The following is a 12,094-nucleotide window of genomic DNA, read 5'->3' as shown; positions in this document are numbered from 1 at the left end:
ACTGAGCGGGGGCTGGGATGGTGGTTCAGGCTAAGTCTGGGGAGGCTGACAGTCCACACTGGGCTTCTTTGGTCTTGCACAACCTCTCAGATCCATTTTTACATGGCACAGAACTGGGGCAGCTTTTCGTCTGGGATGGCAGTGAGGGTGTGTGAGTCTTTTTGTGCTTGTGTGGCATGGCCAGTGGGTGAGAGGAGCCTTCCCAGGTTACATGGGGAACCCCGTCAGTTGCCTTCAGTCCTTAGTGGCAACTGACTCCCTCTTTATTTTCCAGCTTCTAGTCCTCTCCATCTCCTATCAAAGTTTTCTGGACTATGAAAAACAACACATGCAGGAAAAATGCCCAAGATTTCACCAAGTAAAAGGCAACCGTCTTTTCTTATTACTCTAGCACAGTGACATTCTCCTGCATTTATACCCGTGTGTTGTGCAGTGCCACTGAAGTGAAATCTTCCTTTCTGCAGGAAAGAGAGAGACCACGAGATGCAGGCAGCTCATGAAACTTAGGCAACGGAAGCTAAGGATGGTGCCAGAGAGACCCTTAAGTTTATAAAACCAACAAGCTGTCCTTGGAGAGGATGCCTTTTTCAGAGCTGTCTACAAATTGTGTGGGGGAGATTCAGGGATATGGATTTGGGAGTCAGCACCCATCCCGGTTGGGCTTCTTGGTGATGCAGCTGCCTCTGAGTCACCATGTTGATGTAAGTAGCCCCAGTAAACGCACTGACTCTCCAAACTATAGCCAAGTAGCATCATTTCTTTGCAATATTGTCAGTATCCTATCAGAGATAAGTAGATACTTGTTTGTGTGCCTCCAGGAGGAGTCACCCAGCAACATACATGCACACATACATGATGTATAGAAGTATGAACATGTACATACACATTCCACAGAGTTATAATATGGACTGATTTCCACTCTGACTGTTACAAGGTCTATCTTCCCATTGCTACTGTCCCTTCCCATGGTCAACAACTAGAGTGAGTCCTATCATGTCCTCGGCACCGTGCTAGGACCAAAGGAGAGGACAGTTTCTGTCTTCACTGTTTAATTTAGAAGAAATTTGCCCAAAGTCATCTTTATATAATAATTTTGTCTCCATCCTCCCTCTCTTTTATTTAAAACATTTCCCCAATGGGGAAGGAGCTTGTGTTTCTGTGGGGGCAAAACCCATGTAGAACACTCAGCTTGGTGGTGGAGTGTATGAGCTGCCTTCAATTCCCATTTCACTTTGCCTGGAGATTGCCAAGCACAACCTGAGCTCCTTAGTTGACATTTTGGTCTCAGTGGTTTTGTTAGACCATGGCTGTCCTGAATACTGAGATCTGGGGATAAAAGAACCTACCTCCAATCCACTGTTGAATCCCTGTTGTCCCCCAAGTCTCGGAGGCTGGCCTGCCTCACTGCTTAAAACATTGCCGACATCACACTACTCAAGGCACGGTTGGGTATGTCTTTCTGCTTCTCCGTATCTGCTCTGTAGTGGTCCAGGATCCCACAGGATTTAACAGCTGTGTGTTTCCTTCATCCTGCGGGGCTTGAGGGCCACTGAGGGAGTACTGGTGTTCTGTCCGTGGTGCTGAAACGGATCCTGTGCAAGCTTCTCTCTCTCTCTCTCTCTCTCTCTCTCTCTCTCTCTCTCTCTCTGTGTGTGTGTGTCTGTCTCTCTCTGTCTCTCTCTGTCTCTCTCTGTCTCTCTCTGTCTCTCTCTGTCTCTCTCTGTCTCTCTCTCTCTCTCCCTCCCTCCATCTCTTCTCTTCTCTTCTCTTCTCTTCTCTTCTCTTCTCTTCTCTTCTCTTCTCTTTCTCATCTGATACTCCCAGAGCTCTCTCTAACTCATCTTCAATCCTGCTTCTGCTACTTTTGTTGCGGAAGTTGTATCCAGGCTAGCAGATTTCTTGTCTAAAATTAAATAAGTATTTGATGCAGAGAACAACTCTAGAATTAATTCCATTCATGTTTTATATAAAATAGAGACTTCAATTCAGGTGTCTCTTTAAGTCGTCTAAGGGTTACACTTCATGTCATGTGTTTCCCTCCCTGCCTTGCCTGCTGGGGAGTTTCTGTAGCTGCAGACTGGGAGATGTACTTCCTTTTCTGACCTGGATTATTATTTCAAATTTTATTCTCTTATGTGAATGAGAAGGATGGGAGAGTTTAAAAAAATGATCTCTTTAAGGATATATAATGATGAGCGACAGAATCTAGGAGGAGCTCCTGGAGAAAGCAAACAAGTTAATTAAAAACTTAAAATAATTACAATTATTTATTTTTATGTGTGAGTATGTGGGAGTGCCACAGAATTCGTGTAGAAGGCAGAGGCCAACTTGCAGAAGTTTGTGGGCCCTAGGGATTGAACTCAGGTCATCTTGTTTGGCAGCAAGCACCTTTACCCTCTGAGCCATATTGCAGGTCCAAGTAAGTGATTTTAAAATGTCAACAATATTATTCATTAATTTAATAATGAAATAATAGCTTCCTACAGTGATGTTTCTAGGAACAAATTAAATAACAAATATAAAAATTACCTTATAAAGTGAGAGATGATCTTATATATGTTTGCAAATTTAGATTAGCAACCTTATTATATACTCTTCAAATAAAAGGGGTACGTCAGGTAATGACTTCTGCATTCAGTAAGTACTTGTTGATCACAGAACAGCCAGACAATGCAGAGACTTAGAACTTCGCACAGTTTGTCTTTGAACACAATATGAGATTTGTCCATCATCATTTCCAGCGTTGCCATTGCTAATTCATCTCCGAGGAATAACTAGAAACAAATTCGGAAACCATCAAGAAATCATCAAGAGAAACCTCCTTTTAGACAATCATATTTCCTCTAAACCCCTGTCCACAGTGGCAGCCATTCTCCTGCAGTGGTGCATCCTCATTCTTACCATATGGTCCTTATAAATTTCACTCATGAGTTCTGAGTTCTCCCTTGGTGTGGGACAGTAAAACTTGGTAAGGAAACTTGATAAGTTAGAGAGGGTCTCTGACCCTAGCACTTGGGCACACACCTGAGATGGTAGGTGCCTCCCTGCTCTCTGCCAGACTCCTGGCTTGGAACACATGCCACACTCCCTACATCAGGTCACATGGCCCCAAACAGAGTTGTCCATGCTAATGAGGTACCTAGAGGCTTTGGTGGGAGGTCCTAGGGAGGCACAGCCTGAACCCTTGTGTGTGAACTTACAAATGTGAGTGTGGTTTTCTCTTCATAAATTTTATATCCCAGGGGTCACTTCTATTTGCTTTGGGATCCCCCCTGACATCTTGTATATGATCCCACAGAATCTTAGGTGCCAGAGCCCTGCTCTGGTGAGCGTCTAGGTGAGGTCCAGCTAGCCCAGTAAAGGTGTGAGCACCCCTCCCCCATCCGGCCTGTGCTGTTGACAACCCCTTCCTGTGCTGATTCACCTGAGCTGGCAACACTTTTCACGACGTTGCAACACTGTACCTCTCAGGCTGAGTTGTACAGCTGTTTTTGTTTGCATGCATGTGTAGGGTTTTTAATTAATCTCTGTTAAGTCTTTCTTTGTGTGAGTTAGAACTCCAAACTGCTAAATTGTTTTGGGGTTCTGCTCCAACTATACCGCTAACTTGTCATGCACATTAGGCTCTAGTCAGTTATACATTCCTCTACCCGCCAATTCCACACCTCGCTGATCAGCCTCTATTTCATGCATTTCCACAGCTCAGCAAAGTTGACTCTTCTGTTTCTTCTACTCAGCAGCAAGGGCACTAAAAGCAATGTCCTGCTCACTACTATCTCCTGATGCCCAGCTGTGAAGAGCAGAAGGTATGTGGGGAGTGTGTTTTGGTAAACCAAGGACCACCCAGCCAGTCTTCAGTGGCCCAGTGCCAGCAGCCAGTCATCACTGGTGGTTTCCACGTATCACGTAGTCTCCCTATGTGCATGTGCTATACCCCATTATAAAGCCCACACCTTCACAGACTGTTATCTTTCTCCTCCATCCTCACTCGGAGGCAACATCTATATTACCCCTCACCCCCCATAAATCTCTCGTGTTAGATCTGTTGCATGATATAACTTTGTGGCATTCCTTGGCCCCAACTTGCCAAGGCACTCTTCCACTGGGGAACCCTAACAGTGTGAATTCAGACATGAAGGGATAGTTTTCTCAGAACCCATCACTCCCTGCTGTTTGTCTGGTTTCCAGAGTTCCCAAGGTTCTCCCCATGCAACCAAGGCCAGTAGAAGCCTCTCTCAAGTCACTTCCCAGAGGGGTACTATGGACATAGTGTAACTGTGGGATCACAGTCCCTTTGCTCCTAGCCCTGCCCGCAGCTTGGCTGGAAATTTTTCTCATTCTCTTTCTTTGCAAGATGTCCATTTATTTCTCTAACCATTTGCTGTGTGTTATTCTCTCTCTCTCTCTCTCTCTCTCTCTCTCTCTCTCTCTCTCTCTCTCCCTCTCTCCCTCTCTCTTTCTTTCACTTCTCTGAGGAGGGCTGAGAAGATGTAAATTTGACCAAAATATCCATTCACTGGCCTCTGTCATGAGATCTTGCTCCATCCATCATCTCCCAAAGTCACACTCTTGTCCTGGATGTTCACTATTTGCTACCTTTGGTAGCCTACCTTTGGTCAGTCGCTTAATGCTTAGGAGATGCCAAAAAGTAAGTTTTAGGCAAGCCTGAGGTATAAAGTGATACTCTGTTTCGAAAAACCAAAACCAAAAGCAAATATAACCAGGCAGCAGTGGCCCAGGCCTTTAATCCCAGCACTGGGGAGGCAGAGACAGGAAGATCTCTGTGATTTCAAGGCCAGGGCTACAGAACAAGTTCTGGGAGAGCCACGGTGACAGAGAGAGACCCTATCTTACTGGGGATGAGAACAGCATAGGATGAGCTATCACAGGGTGAACCATTTCCCAGAGCAGGTTAATCGTAGGGCACTGACGATGACACTCAGCTGTTTGCCTGGATTTTATGGGGTCCTTTCTACAATTACAACAGATACTGGCAGCAAAGAGAGGCAGAGAATTTTTCTTTCTTTAGTTCCGGCCCTACTTTCTCTTTCTTTCAGCAATTCTCTTTTTGTTTTGTTTTGTTTGTTAGTTTTTCAAGACAGGGTTTCCCTGTGTAGTCCTGGTTGTCTTGGAACTTGCTCTGTAGGCCAGGCTGTCCTCGAACTCAGAGCTCTGCCTGCCTCTGCCTCCTGAGTGCTGGGATTAAAGGTGTGTGCCACCAGGCCTGGCCCATGATAACATTTTTACTGTTGAAGTTTGTTTTTTACCGTACATGAGAAAAAAAAGTTCAGGTTATTGGTCCTTGATTTTTTAAGTAATTCCAAGTATGTTTTACATAATCTCTGAATGACAGTTAATTTTAATCAAGTGAGTTGTAGCCAAGTATTTTCAAAACAGTAACAAAAATTAAAACATTTTATAATGGAAAACTTATGCTGAGGGTTTATATGAATAGGCGTGATGTGATGTGGGAGGAGCCTTAAGATACATCGTGAGTGTGAGACATGACAAAGAACCTTAAGTGGCCTGGTGACAAGCTACCTCCCACCTATACTGCCTAGCTCTTAGCATAAGGTCAAGACAGAGTCAGCAGGATAGTCATGTGTTAGGAACATGTTCCTGAAAAGCAATCTTGAGTGGTTTGTCACTAAGTGGCCACCACAGAATTTGTTCATATAAACACATATGGTTTATAAACCCTATAACCATATGAACACTGTAAATAGAGATGTCTCTTGGGGTGACCATGAGCAAAAAATCAAACACAAGAGCAAGTGGTGCAGGGAGAGACTCAGTAAACCTGAGATGTACGAGGTTGCTGTCTGTGTCACAGTTTGCAGTATATAACAAAATTTTTATTTTAAAACAGTTTCATGTCAAAATCACCAGGCAGCTGACAATGACTGATCTTGACTTCCTGATCCTTCTGCCTCCCAATAGCTAAGACTGGAGATGTGTGCCACCACACCTGGCTTGCTCACCACACTTTTTAAATGAACATGCATTAAACTCACTGAAACACAGTATGATAAGCCAGTAGCTCAGCTGCTTGTTTTCGGTCAAGCTCTGCAATGCTACACAATCATGTGCACTATACCATTTACATGCCACCGCCAGGGCAATAGCATCATTCACAGATTCATCACAGGAGACATGCATTGCTTCGCCATTAACATGGATGTGTTATCTCTAGGTGGTAGGAATTTTTCAGTTCCGTAATAATCTTCTGGGACCTCTGTCTTAGTTAGGGTTTTTATCACTGGAACAAAACACCATGATCAAAAAGCAAGTTGGGGAGGAAAGGGTTTAATTTGGCTTACACTTACATATCACTGTTCATCACTGAAGGAAGCAAGGCAGGAACCTGGAGGCAGGAGCTAATGCAGAAGTCACAGAGGGTGCTGCTTACTGGCTTGCTCCATATGGCTAGCTCAGACTGCTTGCTTACAGAAACCAGGACCACCAGCCTAGGGATGGCATCACGGCAATGAGCTGGGCCCTCTCCCATTGATCACTAATTGAGAAAAGGCCTTACAGCTGGAGGCATTTCCTCAACAGAGGCTCCCTTTTCTCTGATGACTCTAACTTGTGTCAAGTTGACACACAAAACCATTCAGTATAACCACCATCGAATATGTGGTCCATGATTGGCTGAAACATCGCTGTGTGGCACATGCTGCTTTTGGACAAAACACAGATTCAGCACAGGGCTGGTGAAGCCCTGGTAAATCAGGGACATACTGGTTGGACAACAGAAGACCAGCATGTTAAGGAACACGCTCATGAATACCTTCCTTGTAAAGTCTTGTCCTCAGTAGCATAAAGAATGACAAAGAAAGTTAGATAAACAAAAATCGAGGACACGCCTTATTAGGTCACAGAAACTCTTCACTGAGTAAACATACAACTGTGAGATAGCCCAGTGCTCACCAGGCTCAAACCATGTATGCTTCCAACTGTAAGTGTTCTAATTCTGAAGGGAAAAGCTTGCCCGAGACAGTTCATTACAGTGAGGAGGGACTGTGGGGACTGTCCCACTGTAGCCAGCACTTGTCCGAAACAAGCCCCACAGTGCAAGGATTCCTTTTCTCCATGCCCTTGCCAACACTCCTTATCTTATCTTTGATGGTTGCCATCCTAATTGGGGAGAGGCTTATCTCCCTCTGATTTTCATTTATGTTTCGCTCATGGTTGGTGATGCTGGCTTCTTGCCCACCATCAGTGGGAATATAAGGTAGCCTAGCCCAGTCATGAAAAACAGGATGGAGGTTCAAAAAAAAAAAAAAGATTAAAACTACCATATGGCTCAACAATTAACTTTTGGGTATATTTACAAAGGAGATAAAATCAGTATCTTCAGCTTATTGCCAAGATGTGGGCTATACCTCTGTATTTGTAAACATATGAATGGAGAATGAGTGTTGGGGCTGGAGAGATGGCTCAGTGGTTAGGTGCTCTTGCTGCTCTTCCAGAGGATCCAACTTCTGTTCCCAGAGCCCAGGTCAGGCAGCCTGTAAGTCCAACTCCAAGGCTAAAGAAAATTTGAGTTGGTTATGGTAAGACCTACCTGTGATTCTGACTCTTGGGAGGTGAGGGAGGCAGGATCAAGGTGATTCTCAGCTATATAGAAGGTTAGAAGCCTCCTTGTCTTGTCTCAAAAAAAAACCTAAAAAACAAAACCAAAACCAAAACCCAAATAACCAATAAAATAAAACCAAACAACAACAACAACAACAACAACAACAACAACAACAACAACAACAAATGAGGAAAATGTGGCAAATACAACATCACTGTATATTATATTATAGTTGCTGTGCATAGTAACATAGTAACTGTTAAAGTGAAGATCTTGTCTTTGATAGAGAGTTGATTTGTATACAATGTATATAATGTTAATGAGCCGCACAGGAGAAAGAAGGCCTATCGGCTATGACAACATGGGTAGGCCCCCAGGGGCACTATGCTAAGTGACAGACACATATCACATCATCTTATGTACATGTGAAATGGGAAAAGTCGTGTTCACAGAACTAATGAGTGGGAGACAGGGCAGGGACAGTGGGGGAGGGGTGTAAGAGGGCAGAGCCTTTACTTTTGAGGGGAACATGCGACCTAAGGAGGAAAGGGAAAGCTGGTTAGCTCTGGCCACAGCTTGGGGCTGGGATCTTCAGTGTAAGGACAGTCTTTTGCCTTGTTTAGAGTGTTGTCTCTGCCCTCCTACAGAGAGGCAGGGTCTCATCACATAGCCCAGGCTAGCCTGGAACCTGTAATCCTCCTTTGTTGCTCTTTACTTGTGCAAGGGTGCACAAGTAGCCCTCATTCTTTTCAGTAGTTAGGGGATTAAAGCAAAGCACTTTCAAGTCTTTTGCATGGTTTATGTTACATTGCAGCTTATATTTTTATGGTGAAAATGATGATGTAATTCGTTTTAAGAAACTGGATGGAAAACCCAGTGTAGTTGATGGAGGATTGCTTTGTATAGTAACATAGTAACTGTTAAAGTTACTGTGTAAAACTGTGAATATCCTGTGGTTGATGAAGGGTTGTGTATAGCAACATAGTAACTGTTAAAGTTACTGTGTGAAACTGTGGAGATCTTGTGGTTGATGGAGGGTTGCTTTGTGTAGCAACATAGTAACTGTTAAAGTGAAGGTCTTATCATTAGTCTGGCTCTGTGCTAAGAGCTTCTCAACTCCAACTTTCCCAGTCCCACCAGGTAGGCAGTGCCTGCACTTTACAAAAGAGGAAACTGAAATGTGGAGAGATTGGCGAACTTATAGAGGGCAGATAATTTGTATGAGGTGGAGTCAAGACTCAGATTTCAGCAGCGGAGTTCTAAAATCTTACCCTATGAAGCAGAAAGCAAGCTATCTGGCTTTGGAATCAGTCCACCCAGGTGAGATCTGGGGTCGGGGGTTTAAGCTTTCTGGCTGCTTGGTCACTTCTAGCCTCACACCCAAAAGTCATCAGTAAATGTGGCTGCATGGCTTGGGATGTGACTCAGGTAGTAGCGTACCTTCTTACCATGCCTGGAGTCAGTTCTCTCTAGCACTTCATATACCAGGCATGGTGACGCAAGCCTGCAATCACGGCACTCAGGAAGTGGGGATATCAGAAATTCAAATCGTTCTTAGTTACCCAAGAGTTTGAGGCCAGTCTGGGTTATAAGAAACACTGTCCCCTCAAAAAACTGGAAGCTGGGGAGATGGCTTAGTGGGTAATGCTTGTGCAAGCATGAGGGCCCAAGTTCACATCCTAGCATCCATGTGAAAGGCTGAGTGTGGTGGGGGTGAGTCTTTAGCTCCAGGACTTGGGGAATGGAAATAGATGGATCCCCAGAGCATCTGGCTAGACAATCCAGCAGAAGTGGTAAGCTCTAGGTTCATGTGAGACTTTCAAAGTATACTTGCAGTGTAAAACCAAATAAAGGATCATATTGTTTATGACCATTGTTCCAGGAACCTGCTTATTTTTTAAATGAGAGCAAGAAAAATAGTTAATTACTTATGCTTGTATACTGCTATAGTATTTAATGTGGGTAAGGTGACATATGAATCTGGAATTTACCGAATGTTTTATATACCCCATCTTAGGGATTTGGGGTTCTTGTATCCACTCCATTACCCCTACAACTCTGAGTCTGTCCTGACTCTGCTTAATCTGTACAGAACTGTTGTCTGCCTAACAACCATGACTCATGGCTGGGACTTTAGTGTTTCTTTTGGAATTCAGCTTGGGGCCAACTTGCAACCTTATTTTCCTTTAGGCCCACACATGGCCAGCAGCTCTTTCTGCCTCAGGGACAGGATTCAGTGCCAGCTTCAGTGAAGGGTGTTTAAAAAGTTAGATTTCTAATACGGTGGATGGGCGAGCCTTAATGTGTCTGTAACCACACTATCTCTGGAACTTCAGACTCTGCTGGGTGGTGCTGAGGTCTCATGGGGTCTTCTAGGGCTAATAGTTCTCCATAGGTTTGACAAGGCAGAAGGACACTGCTTCATCCTTCATTCCCAGTCTGGTCAAAGAGAGTTTCAAAGGTGAGAGCCTGGATGCTTTGGGACCTCAGTTGATGGCCTAACAGCCACTCTTACCCAGAAATCAGGAGAATTCCCTGATGATGTTTCTGTGTGCTAAATACCACCTCCCTCCTGCTGATCACTGGGCCCTCAGTCTGCCTGTCTCCCAGGCTGAAGGAGCAGAGGCTGCCTGGGACTTCCTCATTAGCCTCTCTTTTCTTTGGGTTGGGAGGGAGGAGCTGCAACATCAGCTGCTCCACCTATCTTCTCTGTATCATGAACCATCTCCCTCTTTGTACCACCTTCTCCTGTGAAATGACTGTTGACCCAGTTCTGACACTTAATGGGGACCAGTAGCTACTGCTAGGTGGGAAACCACAGCTGGAGCTTCTGCTCTGTGGAGCAGTTGCTCTCTCTCCATCTATATCACCCCATGGCTTCTCTTCTGCTGATCACAGTTCGAAAGCTCCTATTTTGAAGCTAGCACAAGTCTCATACCTGTATCATAGCCCAGTGCCTGCAACATAGCCCTGATCCTGCATCATAGCCTTGAGCCTGCATTATAGCCTATCACCTGCACCATAGCCCAGCACCTGCACCATAGCTCTGTGCCTGCACCACACCCCAGTGCCTGCATCATAGCCCAGTGCTTGCACCACAGCTCCATGTCTGCACCATAGCCTCTATGCTTTGCTGTCTGAGTGGGAACAGGTTAGTGAGAGTCTTCCTCTGGCCTTTCTTTGCCACGCCTCTGCTGCATCCACCTCCAGCCCCGGGAGATGCTGGATGAGGTAGGGAGCATATCTATAGGGGATGCTCCTCTCAAACCCTCCCTGGAGCTGCTGCTGAGTGATTCTGGTGCTGATAGCTGCTCAGGCCTCACCCTCTTGGCAGCCTTGGGTTTCAGTGTTTGGGAGTCAGATGAGGACAAGACAGTAGTCTTCCTACTTTTAGGGAGAGCACTGCAGGCAGAGAGTGATGGGAAGGGGGAATCAATAGTTAGTAAATAGGATGGCCACAGAGATAGGGCGTGGTGAGGCTGCTAAATGTGGGTCCCCTTGGAGCTCCTTATTCTACATGTCAGTCTTTGCTTTCACTAAGAGTAGTGGGGCTCTGTCATTAACCTCTGCCAGCAAACTCATGGACACATTTTAGGGAGGGGCTCCTGGGCCATGTTTGATCCTAACATTAAGAAACTATTTATTTAGTTGGGCGTGAATATGGGAATGAAGAGAGGTGGGCGTGAGCAAGCAGTACAGACAAGCACTGCAGTGGGCGAGGGCCTCTCGGGGTTTTCAGCCGTAGGGAAAGCTTCCTGTTAAAGGATGGAGCCCACTCACAGGACCGACTGACAGCTGCTCTTTCTTATTGGAGCACAGCCATGATAGAGTACCCCATGCTGCTTGCTGATGATACTTTGTTTCAGGGGACTGAAACTTGACTTGAGGCAGTGTCCAAACCAAGGGGTAGTGAAGGGGATGAACCATGCTTGTAAGTCAAGTTTACAGATGCTCCATGCAAGGATCCCTTCACCATCCACTGCTGCCTCGCATGTGGTTCTGCCCTAACACCCCCAACTTCTCTGCTGACCTCTTCCTTTCTTTGCTGTGTCTGTCTCTGCTTGACTCAGAATCCTGGCCTTTGGGCAACTTTCTCATGCAGACAAGGTTCCAGAATTCCATTTTCAACTCTTTCTGTCTGTACTGCATTCTTCTTATCTTTGAGCGAGGAGTTGGGAGACCTGGCTTCACTGTCCTATCTAAAGTCCCTAGAGGTGTTAGGGTTGGGAATAGATTAAAAAGAACTAGAGTGGCCACGTTTTGTACAGGACCGTCTTAGCTTAAGTCGGAAACCACGGATAATGTTGCTGCTCACCAGGATGGGACAGGAACGAGGGAGAGAGGAGCTATGCACTGCTGAAGGCATTGCAGGGTACAGTGCTATGTTTCAATTCATGGAGTCTGGAAAGACTGTAGCATCCAAGGTTCTGGAGCAAGCGGGCTGTCTGAGATGACAACAGCCAGGTGGGAGCAGGGCCTGGAGGTGAGATCTGAGCTTTTGCTCCCACATCTCAG

The sequence above is a fragment of the Rattus norvegicus genome, chromosome 7 (genome assembly GCF_036323735.1).
Source record: "Rattus norvegicus strain BN/NHsdMcwi chromosome 7, GRCr8, whole genome shotgun sequence".
Lineage (NCBI taxonomy): Eukaryota > Metazoa > Chordata > Mammalia > Rodentia > Muridae > Rattus > Rattus norvegicus.
This window is presented reverse-complemented; position numbering follows the sequence as displayed.